Raw genomic sequence first — 14,335 nt, 5'->3', positions numbered from 1 at the left:
TGCGACGGTCCGTCCTGCTGCTCCGTCACAGAGTTGAGAAACTCAATTCAACTAAAGGGTCTGTGACGGTCCGTCGTGCCCACGACGGTCCGTCCTGCCATGTCGTCACGAAGTTCAGAGAGTCGATTTCAGTACCCAAATTTCAGAATTCTAAGTATTTTGGAAGGAGACCCCCTCGACGGTCCGTCGTGCCCATGACGGTCCGTCGTGGGTTCCGTCGTCTCAGACAGTTTTTCCAGAAATAAAATCTGCTGCTCAAAACGACTAAACAGGTCGTTACATCTTTAAAAAGGGGGTTTTCGGGGTAATTTAGGAAGTATAAAAATATCAAATATGGTAGAGAAATGGTCCACACTCTCTTTTATCATTAGGTAAAGGAAATATGAAGAATTCTTACCTTAACCATATTTCCATCTTCAGTTTTGGCGTAGTTTACTTTCTATAAGCAAGACTATTTAAGTAAGAAAATTGTATTGCAAGGTAAGGACAGTGAGTCTTTAATGGAGATGAAGTAAATTTCAAAGAATTTACTTTTTTGTATGGTCATAATAATTTCACAATATCGGTATAACAATAAATATTGAAAAGTGCAAAGAAATATAGTTGAGATGCTTCCTCATAAATATACAAACAACGTATTGGGATAACTCAAAAGATAAAAACATTTTAATTAATTGATGACAAAGAATGGGAGCAAAAAGGAAGAATTCCTATATTAGCATAATGGAATATAGGAATGGTAATTAAGAGTTCTTTAAGTTACAACCTTACAGGAAATGTCAAGAAAAAGAAATGTTAACTAACCTTTAAAATGAATTTAAGAAAATATTATTAGACAAACTAGCATTCCAAATATCTATCCTAGTGTCCTTCACTTCTTTCTTTCTCATAGCTACCACTTCTACAAGTTCATCACTCGTTATCCCATAACTGGTTAATTCATCACAAAGTTGCTTAGCTAAAATGCCAAACATCACCGTGTTTGACCCTTTTGAAAAGAGAGATTTCAACCCGTAGAACAAAGATATTCATGATTAGTAAAGAAAAAAATTCCATTGATATGGGCTGGAAAAGTTCTACATACACATTACTATATCATTGAGTTGTCAAGATAATACTTTTAGTTTAATAGCAAAGAATGATTTAATTTTTTTGTAATACTACAAAGTATTACTGGACGGAGTAGGGAGTGTATCAATTCCACTTCCTTCAGAAATATGTCAAATATATCGAGCGACAAATCAATCAATATGATATTTTCGTTGATGCTGAAAATAATGTGGCGAACTGGCGATACATACATATTTTTGTGGACAAAAATTTGACGATCACCTTAACTTTTTGTAAGGCAATTTGTTAAGATTTATGATCAATTTTTTGAACATCACTATATGTCAAGATTTATGATCAATTTTTTTAATATCACCATCACTTATGCTAATGAAGTCTTGCTTAATATCATATTTTAGTAGTAAAAACATATTTATGTACAGTTGAGTCTAAGAGGGTCTAAAGAGGATTGTGTGTACGCAATGTTACTTATTTCTCAACAAAACACAACACTCGATTCCTACCACATAATCGAAATTCACCCATTTCTCAAAATTTCCCAATTTCTTCTTCCTTACTAACAGATTAATGAAAAGGGGGCATGCTAATTGGTAAATAAATCACTTCCATCAACAAAAAACTCAATTTCAATCACATAATCAAAGACTCATTACGAATTTTCAGCTCATTTTCTGCAAAGATCTGTACTCCAAACAAACATTATAAATTAAAAGAGAGGAGGAGAGTACTAACTGACGAAAAGGGTTCTTGACAAGGGTTCTTGAAGGAGTCCATTTTTTAGCACGACCCACAATGGAAAATGGCAACCAATGAGTTGGGATGAAAGAATGAAGCAGTGATACAGTAGCAATACCTCCGATCTTCGACAGATCTGCTGCAGTAAACCCATTTTCCATCCTTAATTTTTGCTTATTTATTCAAAAAAACCTAAACTTTTTTAGATCCTTTTTTCTGGGAGAATTTGACTCCTAAAAGAAAAATGGCTACAGAGTGGCAAATGGCAATACAAAGGTTGTCAATCAGGTATTGTGGACTCGGGTTAATCACGAATAGTGTACCAGATGGTCATATTATAAAAATAATTTAGTAATTAGTGAAATATCAAAAATGGAATATCCCAGGAATTGAATATACGTATATCTTGCCATTATCTCGTAAAGGTAAAAAATTATTTCTGAAAGACTCTTGGCTCAAGTAAAAAAAAATAGTAAGTAACAAGGAAACGATGCAAAATCTATCGGAAGGGTGCAGAATCTATCGGAAGGGCGCAAAAACAACAACATTATAATACGATAATCAATGAACCATTTACTGAGATATATTATTTAAAATAAGAATAAACAATGGTAAATATACAATGACAAACACCAACCATTGTAAGCAATATATCCATACACCACCTATTAACCTGATATCCTAATATGTATCCTCCATAGTTTTCGATATAAAGTCACGTCCTCGGAAATATGAAGTTGCATCAAATTCTGTTTTATCACCTCTCTCAAATACTTCTTCCGTCTACCTCTGTCTTTCCTTGCACCCTCTATAGCCAACCTCTCTCACCTCCTGATCGATACGTAATCTACACATCTTCTCTTCGCAAGTCCAAACTCTCTTAGTTTTTACAAGATAATAATATTAAAGATGGGAGAAAAGCAGATATATAGAAGCAACACACTATTTTTATATTCACAAGATGGATCAACTCCATCCACAGAGATAGTTCTCATAATTAAATGAAATGTGACATCTTTATTGTGACATCTTATATGAATGAACAATGTTAATTAAACTAATTGAGGTTAATCTCATTATATTAAGTTAAACTTCATCAGATTTTGTGTATCTCCAATCTTTTCGGAGATAAATACTATTTAGAAGGTATGAGATAGACACTTAATCTATCTTTACTCTCGTCTGATTATTTAATTTTATCAAACGATCTATTTGACTATTGAGTGAAGAATTTGATAAATAAATATTCAATCTTTTTACAATGTTGAATGGATTTTGACAAATTCTTCAACTCTGATTCAACTTATTAAACCCCAAAATAAAATATAAATTTTATTTAGGGTTCTAGGAGACAATTTATTTGCAATAAATTTTATGTATAAAGAAACAATAATATTTTATAAATTAACAATTTTTTAAGTTCAATTTTGTCCCTTTATAGATTCTTATATCGGATAATTTGCATCTAAAATGAATTTTATTTAATCTTAATGTAAAGAGGATTTTGTGGACTTTCATGAAGTATTTTGTTGTCACGAATAGTCCGCCCACATCTTTATATTTTTGTAAATGTTCCATGATTTTATTAAATTTCCAAGATCCCTCTCTAAGGAATATAGTACCCTTTATATAATGTGAGCTAGGATTAATCTTCAAGAATTCTAACTGAAGTTGGACTCATTTGGTAGAGTCCCACACAATTTGAATGTCTACAAATGTCGAGTCTCTGTCTCATGAAGAAACTGATTTCTTTTTTAAATAACCTTTTTGGGCACATAGTTCACTTAACTCTCTTATTGGTTGGAGTTTTATTGTTTGAGGTGTAACCAACGGTTCTACAAGAGGTCTTATGTTAAGAAATGTATTAAGTATCTTTGTCGAAGCTAGAATCATCAAAGGTCGCACCAACAACGTCTTCAAGAACCTTTGGAAAGTAATTTCAGCTTCCAATTCGTACGTGGACAGAAGATCCAAATTCTCAACATTACATCTGTCTCTGAAGATTTGACGAGGCATTAAAAAAGTGTTTGTGCATGCCAGTCTTAACTACAGATTGAGCATATCAGTCATTGTGTTACAGAAGCAAACCTCAAATCAATAATTAGTCACGGAGTCAATTCAAATATTTGAAATATAAATGTGCTGTAACAACGTAATCTAGCACTGCATCTCCAAGAATTCCTAGTGTTGATATCATCGTAAAATCGCAGGTAGCATGTATGATCCTTGAGTTAGAGCTTCAACAAGCAATGAAGGGTCATGGAACATGTAAGTAGCAGAAATTCAAAGTACTAGACATTAACTATCTTCTTAGCATTCTCACGGCATAGGTGCATCAACAAAATCAATGAGCAATCCGAAACATTTCTGAAATGATAAAGTTTCCACTTCCCCACAGGAGTTGAGGCACTAATAGGCGCCTACGTCAGCTCGGGCAGACAAAGTAGCAGCTTTAACATTAATGAAAGGGATTGGGGTGGACATTGATTTTATTGATGCACCTATCTTATGGAACTTCATCATGAATGCTAAGAAGCTAGTCAATGTACGGTACTTAGAAATCACAGCTACACTACAAGTTTCGTGATCCTTCGCTGTTTATTAAAGCACTAGCTCACGGATCTTACATTCTACCTGAGATTCCACGATACTATTAGCACTTGGAATTTCTTGGAGATGTAGTGCTAGATTGTTTTGTTACAACCCTTCTCTATTTCAAATATTCGAGACTGATTCCAAGAATAATTACTTATTTGCGGTCTACTTTTGTAAATAATGAATGCTCTGCTCAATCTGAAGTAAAGGCTAGTATTCTTGAGCACACTGTTCATTCCTCGCGCTAGATCAGCAAAGGAAGATATCTTGTACTTTCGAGGAATATGTGAAATTGGATCTCCTGTCCACATTTGGATGGGAGAGTGAAACTACTATCCCAAATGTGCTTCGAGGTGTTATTGAGTATCTTGCTAGAGTGAGATCTTTGTTGTTATTGGCTTGTATTAGATACTACATTTATAAGCATAAGACCTCTTCTGGAATAGTCAATCAAACAATAGAACTCTATCAAACAAGACAGTTAAGAGAACTACCAAAAAGAGTTTCACGGGACAAGATGAGTCCAATTTATTTAAGAAATCGACATTTGACATATCAAAATTATGTGGGACTGTACAATATGAGTCCATTTTAGTTAAGGTTCTTAGAGAGTACTTATATATAGTGTAATATATTTCTTTGAATGGGCATTTTTAAAATTTCATATATTCATGGAATAATCGTAAAGTGATGATGATGTGGTTGCACTCTTCTTGGCAACAAATTTTTTTAAAAAGATCAACAAAATCATTTCATGGTGGTCAAATTAATCCTAAGGAGGTCCACGTCATCCTTAGTTTGAGTGACACTAACAACCCTTGAATAACGGAGAAATCTTAAGAGAGAGGAAACAAGTAATAAAAATATTTGTACTCACAATCTTTATGAACAAAATTATTCTTTTTTATTACTATTTTATAGCAATATATTTTGTGTACTTGGGACAAAAAAATTGCAAATAAATTGGCACACTTAGTGTGACCCTATTTACCCTTCATCTTCTCTCTCACAAATCAAATACAAATCTGAATCCACTAACCGCAAAGACTGAAACTCTATTTTTAATGGTACTTCAAGTCTCATATTCGACTATATCGAGTCGACACGCTGACAAGCTAGAAGCGGGGGGCATTTATAGACACCGAAATTTTGTTGAACTCTATGAAATGAATCACATCCACAAGAAAAGTGTAACAATTTGGAAAGTCAAAATTAGTTGGAACATCCTTCCGAACGAGCTCAACACACTTTGTAGCTTAGGAAAATTTTAAATTGGGTTTCAATATCATTGTGGTCAACATACGCAAATCATACTCATTCAAAATACCAAAATTCTAGTATTAAATATCTCAATATTTAATAAATCGCCCAAATACTTAAGTATAGAAAAAAAGATTATTTATTTTCTTTTATATCCTATATTTTTACATAAGCTATGGATCTTGTGGTACAAGCCAAGTGACTCTTTGCACTAGATATTTGCACATAATAACTCCTGCACACCCACTAAATACCCAATGCTAAGTAATTCAATACCGAACTAAGAAAAATTTAAGTGAATATCAAAGATAGACGTATATTGATCATACTAGTATAAAATTACATTATCAGGCATTATGTGGAAGTTTTGATAAAGGCATTTGTCCAAAAAATATTGATATAAACAACAACTACGTGTCAATTCTAAGCTAGTTGGGGTCAATTCTCTTAAATTTTGGGATCAGGGCGAGAAGGAATGGAGGTATAGATGACATGTATACATCCATTACTTGGCCTAATAATTGGATTATGAAGATATGAAGAACTTCAAATATTAGAGGCGCATAAAATTTCACTTAATACCTACCTAGAGTAGTAAGTTCATGGAACATAATAAAAAGACAATACAGTATATTTTTCACTAGAGGAAATTTCCTTTTGCATCAGAAATATAAATTTTTTAGCATACAATCAAAACATTACCTAGTCGTCAAGGAAGTGAGTTGAGAGCCATGAGGTATCAAGTACAATTTGCAGCGGTGACAAAAAAATCTTGGTGATTTAATTTGTTTATGCCTTGAAGGATAGACTTGCCTAGTACAACAATCAAGCAAGCAAGAATTATGGTTTAGAAATAGAAAGGCAAAGGGAGAGTTACCAATTGATGTAATCCTAGATGCAAAAACAATAAAGCGAACTACAATCAATCAAACAAAATATACTATCAAGAAGTAGAAAGAAAGACAGAGAGATTCAGAAGAAGAAAAAAGAATGATCTAGCAACTAAACGATATTTGATTACTAGAATAAACTCTATGGGTAAAAAGAAATTGAACTCATACAAGTGAGTACTTATAAGGAAGGTTCAATTGAACATATATGAGGGTTTACCCAAACTCACAAAGAAGTATAAACATCAAATTTTCATTCAAAAATCAACCCCTAAAATAAACCCTAGTTTCTACTATTTATAATACTAGATAAACTAACCCAAGCTAGTTACAATAACACCATTGATCTAAAACAAAGAAAAGTCTAATCTATTACTTATTTTAAATGTAGTAATCTCTTGTTTAAATTTCAGTTTTCATCTCAAATCACTGAATATATATTAGTAATGTGTAATGAGTACATGTGTGATTCGGAATAGAGTAACATCTTCTAGGTATGAAATTGAAGATTTTCCTTTGATTCTCTTATAGACGATTTTTAAACACGGAAGAAAAATTTTCAAAATTCTAGATAAGTTTTTCAGTGAAAAAGCTCTTTCACCTGGAGAAACAACAAAGAGTTAGAACGGTGATGAAAAAGAGAAGGAAAAGACAGGAGTTACATTATCTTGGTTGATTGACACTTCTTGTTTTAGAAGAAGAGAGACAAGAACGTTGGATTAGAGAGCTGGAACAACCCACAAGAGAAAAATGAGTTGAGTAACATTCAGCCGTGAACAAGGAGGCAACAGAGTCAGATGAAAGAAAATGAGCTCAAGTGTAAGCTGCAATTAGAATTTATAGGTAGGGTTAATGAAAGTTGGTTGTACCCTAAGCATAATAGAAATAAATTATTTTGATTGTTTTATTTTGGTCTTGGGCCTAAATTTTATTTTAATTTTTAGTTAATTAATAAAATGGCCTATACGACGAAAGAAAATTTTTTTTTAAAAAAAGGTTTTTGAGGGTAATATAGCAAATATCTGAATATGGTAAAGAAATGTCAACCTTTTTAATATTATCAAAATGGCTAAAATATATATGGAATTGTCATGATTTTCGTGAGTTCCTCATTTTGTAAATACCTTCAGCCCCCTTTCGCAACTACAAACATTCGGATTTTTTGGGAATATTATTAATCGAATTTCTATCTACTGTAGATAAAGATAGTATAGGAAATGTACTGATCACCTAGGATGAAGTAATCGTGAAGAGTTTTCTAGATCCTCAAAAAATTTTAGAACAATATGAATTGAATTTGTTGATTGTCTCAATGAACTTCATGCACAATGACAAGGATTATTTACTGCATAGATGAATTTGGTAAAAATTGAAACTAGTCTCATGTTCAAGTACTTATGCCACAGGCTTAAAGGTACAAATCCTTCCCTTTAATTTGAATCGTCGTGTATGAAGAATGCGCGAACAAGTAAAAGTACATGAGGATGATTCATCGATGTCAGGCCTCCTACTTATCGATTATACTTTTCACCTATTTTGTAGCTACGAAAATAAATATTGTGCATCAAATAAGGAGGGCACAATATTATCATCTCGACAAAAATGGTCCACATATTCTTTCCTCATTATCTAAAGGGAATATGGTGAATTCTTACCTTACCTACACTTTCATCTTCAATATTGACGTATCTTACTTTCTATAGGAAAGACTATTTAAGTAAGAAAATTGTATTGCAAGTGAAGAGGAGTGAGTATGTAATGGAGATGAAGTAAATTTCAAATAATGTACTATTTTGTATGGTAAAAGTTATTTCACAATATCATTTTTAACCATAAACATTGAAAAGTGCAAAGAAATATATGTGAGATGCTTCCTCGTAAATTTACGGATAACATATTGGGATAACATGAGAAGTAAAAACTTTCAATTGATTGAGGATAAAGAATGATAATTCCTAGAGTAGCACTGTTGAATATAGAAATGATGGTTAAGAGTTCTTTTAAGTAATAATTGATAGACAGGAGTCTTCACTCAAAAGTTCAAGAAAGAGCATTTAAGAAAAGAAATTTAAGAAAATGTTAATGGATAAACAACATTCCAGATTATTATTATAGAGTTCTTCACCACTTTCCTTCCCCATAGCTACCATTTCTATAAGTTCATCACTCATTATAACATAATTGGTTAATTCATCACAAAGTTGCTTAGCTAAAATGCCAAACTTCAACCTTTTCAAAAAAAGAGATTTCAACTCGTAGAACAAAGTTATTTATGATTAGTAAATAAAAGATATTTCGTTGAAATGGCCGCACGCATTAATATATCATTGAGTTGTCAAGAGCATAGTTTTAGTTTAATCGCAAAAGAATGATTTGATTTTTCTAAAAGTACAAAGTATAACTGGATGGAACTCAACAATACTAGTAGAGAGTGTATCAATTCCACTTCCTTCAGAAATATGCCAAATGCATCGAGAGACAAATCAATCAATATGATATTATCGTTGTTGCAGAAAATATTGTGGCAAACTGGCGATACATCCATATTTTTGTGGACAAAATTTTGACGATCACCTTAACTTTTTGTAAGGAAATTTGTCAAGATTTATGATCAATTTTTCAAATATCACCATCACCTATTCTAATGAAGTCTTGCTCAATATCATATTTTAGTAGTAAAAACATATTAATGTAGAGTTTATCTAAGAGGTAGGATGTACACAAATCTTACCCCTCTGCGGAATAAAAAGATTTTTTTCTAATTGATCCACAATTGTAAAGATGGGTTTATCCAAACCCCTTTTGATGTCGTTGTTTCTAATAGTGAACATTTAGTATAATCCCACAAGTGAATTTGAGGAGTGTAAGACTAAGATGTTCACATATTTTATTCCTATATTTGTGTGATAATAATATTTTTTCTAATAGACCCACCATTAAAAAGAAAATTTCCGAACATGGTAGTAAGAAAAAAATATGACAAAAAAATAGCAATATAGAATACAAATTTAGGTTTACACGCAGATATTCTTCAAGTGATTAGATAATATAGTCTTTGTTAAAAAATAAAATAAAAAATTGTAGGATAATATACATTTGTAGGGGAATGTCAACTAGTTTTTGGTTGTGAAATTTTAAAATTATAATTTAAAATTAATATCTTAAGGTAGAGACATGGATATATATTTTTCTTTCTTTAAGGTTATTTAAGCTCATCAAAAGAACTTTTTTCAAAAATCTAGTAATAATCTTCTTAATTTGTCCCCTCAATACAACATACCTGAATTTCAAAGTACAACTAGATAAATACTAAACAAGAGTTTAATCCAGAACTCTATAATAAGAATTTTCTTTTTAACTCACTTTTCTGCACTCTATATTTTCTAATACAAAAAAAAAAGTAAGATCATCACTATCTGTAGTAGACAAATTCTTCCTTGCAATGAATAGGAAGATTATGAGGTAGTAAATTGGGTAGAAAATTGAAGTAGATGTTACATGAGTGACAAGACATAAATATATAAAATAATGAGTGAAATAATAGAGTTTCAATGAGAAGTTATGTCCAATATGACTGTCCATGTTCAATTACTAAATAAAATGCCATTACTCTCAACATTGTTCTAAAAAAGTAAGACCATCACTATTTATAGGGGAGAAATCTTTTCTTGCAAAAAATAAGAAGATTACGGAGTAGTAAATTTGGTAGATAAATGGCCTAGAGGTTAATTAAATGTGTTTGAAGACATATAAAGATAGAATAATTATTTAAATAATGGAGTATCAATGGGATGTTATGGCCAATATGGTTGACCGCGCTCAGTCATTAAACAAACGACAATTACTCCCAACGTTCTCCTTACAAAGTAAGACCGTCCTTATTTACTTGCAATGAATACGAAGAATAGGGGTAGTTAATTGGGTAGATAAATGGCTTAAATGCTACATGAATTACAAAACATAAAGTATAAAATATTGAAGTTTCAATGAGAAGTTATCATCATGGTTGACCACATTCATTTTCTAAACAAAAGATAATTATTATCAACTTTCTGCTAACAATGTAAGACCATCACTATTTATAAGGGAGAAATTCTTTCTTCCAATGATAAAAAGAAAGATTACAAGGGCAGTAAATGTTAGGTTTTAGCAAAGTGCAAATAGGAAATGAGAAGAGAAAAATGAAATGAGGAGGAACCAATTTTTGAGGGAAAATGAAAAGTTATTTGCAAAGTGCAAATGAACAGTCATTTATCCCATATTGGTAGAAGAAAGGAAATTGTTGTCCTTATATTGGGAAACACTTCCTTTACTTCTTAAAGGTTTGAGAAGAAGGTGCCCCCTCGCGCCGTCGGTGCTGGATCGACCTCCGCTTCGGCTTCAAATTTGGATTTGAATTTGACAAATCATGTGACCTTAATCAATTTCTTTTCTCTTATAAAATAATTCAGAATGAGTTAAATAATAGAATTAATTTTGACACAACAAAATTTATTTGAAATTCGCGTGCAACGGTCATAACGGTATGATTTCCAAAAAAGTCGTTAATTTTCTCAAAAAAAAACAACTTTCCTAAAAGTTGTTATTTTTTCCAAAAGACACAACTTTGTGCGAAAAAAATTGGTCTGAACATACTTGTCTGAACAAACACGTTTCTTTCTGAACATGACTATAAAAGGAAGTCATTTTTCATTTTTTCAAAAATTGGAAATTTTTCTTCTTTGCATATATTTTTTCTCATAAACAAAGTGTCGATCAACTGAGTCTTTGTGACTTGTTATTGTTCTTACGTTCGCCGAAGTTATAGAAGTTTGAGGTACCACTACTTCTTTAACAGGATAAATCTGTTTTATCGTGGGAGAAATTATCTGTAACCTCGGGTACAGTGGGGGGATTAAATTTTCATAAGTAGACACAGTAGTTTCAATGGACTTAGATTATAAGTACATTCTGTCAATTTCATCTTCTTTCAAATTGTGCAATTTCGACTAACCTTAATACATGTGATAACAGTAAATTGGGTAGATAAATGTCCTAGATATTACATAAATTACAAATCAAAAAAATATAAAACAATGAGTGAAATAATGATGTTTTAGTGAGAAGCTATGGTCTTGACTGATCATTTCAGTCACTAAACTAAAGACAATTACCTCCAACGTTCTACTAGAAAGAGTGGGCAATAGAGAATGATATGGTAGGTGACAATTAAATAATAACTATTATCAAAATGATCAAATGTACTAAAATAATTGAATATAAGTTTTTCCTAGAAAAAAAGGAGGTTGATGCAGATCATGTATCAAACAATTGTTCACATTATCAACTGAATTGTGTTATTCCAATTATGTGACCTTTTTTTTGTTCAAAATTAAACATAAAATCATGATATTAAAAAAGCCACATAACAAGGGTTAGGAGATCAAAAAATACATACATACATACATACATACATACATACATACATACATACATACATACATACATATATNTAAATAATAATCATTACATACAAAGAATTTCTAGTTGAAGAATCTTAGTGGTTATGATGATTGACTAGCAGAAGTTTCAATTTATTGGTGAGGGTTCGACTTCTACTTTGTAATCCCTCCTACATTTTCTCTTTCTCTAACCCTAATTTTATTTTATTTTATTTTTGAAAATAAAAAAGAATTTCTAGTTTGGAAAGACACCAACAATAATATGATGTTTTTTCTCTTGGAATATTTATGCAATTTGACTTGTCATAATTTATTTTTTCCTTTTGAGATTTATTTTAGTGTACCAAGAAAATAAATATGCAACATATATTTGGACAATGAAACTAGAAAAAACTAATGAAGAATTATTTGGAGCCGATTATCAAATCTAAAAATAAATTAGTGATGTTTATAATAAAAACATGAATTACCTAGGAAATTCTTTATTAAAAAGTATATAGCTAATAGTATTATTTGACAATTTTTCCCTATATATTTTAAAAATGGAGTTTTAATGTTTAGTGATAGTGGGATTATTTTTTTGTAATGATAAAATGAAATCAAAAACATTTTATTTGAAAATCAAATAAATTTAGTGCAGATTGTACCAGTTTGTGATATTTTCGTTGTCCTCCAACACTTAAGGTTTAGAAAAAATAATACTGTTAGGAAAAATACTACTAAATTGATATTAGATTGGAATTATAACGTAGTAAAGAACTTATCGCAAATACTGTGTCGTGGCAAGCCATTGCCTTGAAAGCGATTTTGGCTTGACTCCGATGCAAATCGTTATAGCCGGTCGCACCCCAAGGTTTCATAGTTACTCTTAAACACGTGCACTAGTGGCTAAGAGTTTGGGGGTTGCGAAAAACCAAATGCCCAAAAATATTCAAAGAATATGATGAAAGGAGGGAAATTCTTTTTTCTTTTCCTTTATGATTGATGTTGTATTTTTTATGCTCACAAATTGTCATTCTTATATAGATATTTCAAGAGGAGGAGTTTCAAATATAAGAGTAAATTTTATTTTTCATTTTAAGAAATGGATTGTCAAGATTAATGGCATTAAAGGTCATTATTTCACATTTATAGAAACCTCTTGTTTGTTTATTGGAACGGATATGTTGTCTCCTTTGAAACGTATTGTTGTTATTTCTTTGTATTGGACTTAATTAACATAGTTAGAATTAAATCAACTATAGTATTTACTCAACAATCCCCCACCAATGCAAAAATAAACAGTAAGAACTGACTTTTGGACCAAAGGAAGGAACATGTACTTAAGTGTCAATATCTTTCGATTTGAATTAACACATAGTGAAAACGGGACAACAACTCAATATCAACAAAGTGAAGTACTCTTAACACATAGTTCACTTTACTCTCTTATTGGTTGGAGTTTATTGTTTGAGGTGTAACCAACGGTTCCAGGAGAGGTCTTAAAGGATCGCACCAACAGATGACCCAACAACATCTCCAAGCACGTTTCGGATTCCCATCCAAATGTAGACACATGATCCAATTTCTCAAAAATCCTCAATTGTACAACATATCTGTCTTTGCAGATTTCGCGAGGCATGAAGAAGGTGCTTGTGCATGCGAGCCTTAAGTGCAGATTGAGCATATTATTCATTGTTTACAGAAGCTTACCTCAAATATTTAATTAGTCATGGAGTCAGTTCGAATATTTGAAATAGATATGTGTTGCACCAACATAATCTAGCACTGCATCTCCTAGAATTCCTAGCGTTAATATCATTGTGTAATATGATCCGTGAGTAAGAGTTTCAACAAGCCATGAAGGATCATGGAACTTGTAAGTAGCAAGGTTTCAAAGTATAGGACAATAACTAGCTTCTCAAAATCAACAAAATCAATGTGCAACCCAATCATATTCATAAATGGTAAAGTCGCTACTTCCCCACACGAGCTGAGGTAGGCATCTATTACTTCCTCAACCACATAAACTACTTCTTACTATTTCTAATCATTTGCCTTAGCCTACTATACCTTTTTATTGAAGGCAAAGGGAACACTTAGTCAAAGAACTTGAGAATTACCATCAGGAATGATTCACATTAGAATATCAAATGGTTCATTATGCATTAATTTCATATTTTACGAGCGTATCCAAAGTTGCAAAGTGTAACCTTGGAAATGATTTTATTTTCTTAATTCTGAGTAAACCCTCGTGCTGACTTTCATAATTCATAAATAGTTGTATACTAACATCACATTTGAGAAAAGTTTCAAATTTTCCCAAGTGATTTCGAATGAAACTTCTAGAGGCATTTCTTTGTT

The sequence above is a fragment of the Solanum pennellii genome, chromosome 1, assembly GCF_001406875.1.
Source record: "Solanum pennellii chromosome 1, SPENNV200".
Lineage (NCBI taxonomy): Eukaryota > Viridiplantae > Streptophyta > Magnoliopsida > Solanales > Solanaceae > Solanum > Solanum pennellii.
Note: the sequence above shows the minus strand (reverse complement) of the source record.